At 30.7% G+C, this 2,736-nt stretch overlaps 1 pseudogene; it reads right to left on the reverse strand.

The window, feature by feature from the left end:
* Positions 1 to 288: 288 nt before the first annotated feature.
* On the reverse strand, positions 289 to 2,360 carry LOC115991369 (annotated as a pseudogene).
* Positions 2,361 to 2,736: the final 376 nt, after the last annotated feature.

Genomic DNA, 2,736 nt, shown 5'->3' on the forward strand with positions numbered 1-2,736 from the left:
TGAACTTCGATTCTTTCTAGTGGATTTTCTTTTTACCTTGAGGATAGTTAGGCTAAATCCTCCCCAGATTTTTACCGGTTTAGTTTCCTAGGTGATCATATCTTGTATTATTTATTTTCCGCTGCTTTACTTGATTTGATCTTTGTTATTATGATAAGCTAGATGTGTTAATTTGGACTAAGTAATAACTTGGCTAATTACTTAGGTTAAATCAATTGGTTTTAAGGGGTCTAAAAACCATCATTCCTATTTGTCAATACCTCCTTAATTATAGGAATTCACTTTCTCTCAATTTCTGCTATTATAAATATATAGATATAGATATTTGAACTTTCTCTGCGTGATTCATGAAACATTAGTTTATAAGTTCAACGTAATAAAATTTGTAATACCCTAACATTACTTCTTAAAATAAAAGTACTACAATAAATTAGGAGTACCTCAAACCAACTGAGCGCTCTAACTGGCTTCCATGCTAAAAAGCCCCCGTTATTACTCTGAGTATATGTTTAAATGAAAAGTTATTAATCATAGTGATTTACTGAAGTTAACACAAGGGTGTGAGCATATAAAGTAACTATTTATATGAGTGTTTAGTGTTTACATAAAAAAAAAAAGTAAATAAAAAAAAAATAAAAGTTCTGCTTACTTGGAAATAGAGAATGACATCAACAGCATTATACAAGCAACTTGTATCTAATTTTCTTCCAACAATCTCCGGTGAAATTTTTGAAAGCATAAGAACGGCCTATGAAATTAGAAGGAAATTAATTAAGAGAACAGTCAAAGCTGACTGACATTGTGAGTAGAACCTCTAAATTTCCTAAGTAGCTAATAATGCTTAGGGCAAAATTAAAGGTACAATTTTATATATGTGTTGTACTGGATTTCACAATTAAATCTAATCATTTGATTGCATTGATCAATAAATCACATGGTTGAATTTAATTATCCTTCCTTCATGAAAGATAATATTGTTGCATTGTAGTTAAATCTAATTAACAAACCTAAAGCACAACATCTAAACAATTGTATATGCATTTTTCATTCATACTTATTTCTAAAATTTTCTACCTTTAGTGCTTCTGCTGTGCAATCTGAAACTTGCCACCCATGGTCTGCAGTTGAGAATGCCCATGCACCTCTAGAAATATAACGATACATTTTGGTAAAATCCCCTGAAGGGTTTCTTTGGACCTTGAGAGTGACCAAAATAAATGTATGAATTGAGGACTTAAGAGGTAGGATGAAGATTAGTAAGTTAGAATTTTAAATTAGAGTGCATAATAATATAAATGAACAAGAATTAGTATTTTTTTTTTACTAATATTTTATTGATTCACAAGTTATGTCTTACAAAAAAAATCTTGTTAACTTCCTGAAAGGAATCAAACTTGGAAACGATGTTAATGAATAAAAACAATAATCTTAAAAGATTGTACGTACCTGTGAATTTTTGATAAAATCATGTGCTTTTTAAGAGAGAGTGTCGATATTCTTCATTAAAACCACTGGAGACAATAGCTTGGACAGCAAAGCTAGTGATCCATGTTTGAGAAGAAATACCCTATAATTAAGTCACATAACACATTATAGTCATAATTACTTATGCTACAATTTAACATAGAAGACCTTCAAGTAAAAGGCATTGAATTTCATGATTATCACCTGAATTTTAAGGCCATCTTCAGCAATCCGAAAATAATCTTTCAGTCGAGCAAGATGAAACATATAAGCCTCTGAATTTGGATCCTCAACCCAACATGCTAGCAAGCACAACACCTATAGTTCAACTAATCAATGTACAATATCTATATTTCCAATTCGATTCATAATAGCTTTAATCTACACTACTTATCATTGTTCTCATTTTAAATTATGCAAAGTTTTTGATATTCACACCACAAGAATAATTAAAATTACCTTCTCCGCAGCTCCAATGCAAAGGTATCTACTATTCTGGTCTTCATAATGAATGTGCTCCAATGTGACCTTTAAAGCCTTCTCTCTAAGTATAGAAAAAAGCCAACTTGCGAAAAGAGGTTTCCCAACCTTATAAAGAAATCCCCATAGCATGTCTTGCGCTAAAGGGTGTGGATAGTAGAGATCCTCCTAACAATATAAATTTAACATTACTAAATAAATACTTGGATAAATTTCATGAGAATCAGTTTTTTAAAGTTTGAAATTTCCATTCTTAAGCCTACCTTTGCACATATATTTCGAGTTTTTTGCCAATTAATTTAGTGGTAATGTTCAACATAAATTTCTTGTTTTAGGGACTGAATCAAGCTTGTAATTTGACCAACAAACCTCCTTCCATATAATGGCATATAAATCAAACGACAAAGAGGTAACATTTTCCCTACAAAGAAAAAGATAAAGAATTATAATTAATTAGATGGAATATACAAATTAGATTGATCTTTGGAACAATCAATATTAATCTTTTGAACAAACCACCATCTTAATTAGTAATAGAGCTTTTAGATATAAAAATGAGGCTTACTAAAAGCATTATACCAAAATGACTGCAAATAACCAAAAAGATTGACAACCCAATCCTAAGCAAGAAAAGACTGGGGAAAAATTTTTCTTTATCCAGCAGAGATCCTTTCTTTTATTGACAGTAAATGCAGTAAAACTTATTCAATATGCCTTCTTGATACCTGTATGAAAGGGAGAAAATGAAGTTATAAGCCAAAATTCTGGAGGTATTGGATTGCAGCCTGACCA

Source organism: Quercus lobata, chromosome 5, assembly GCF_001633185.2.
Source record: "Quercus lobata isolate SW786 chromosome 5, ValleyOak3.0 Primary Assembly, whole genome shotgun sequence".
NCBI lineage: Eukaryota > Viridiplantae > Streptophyta > Magnoliopsida > Fagales > Fagaceae > Quercus > Quercus lobata.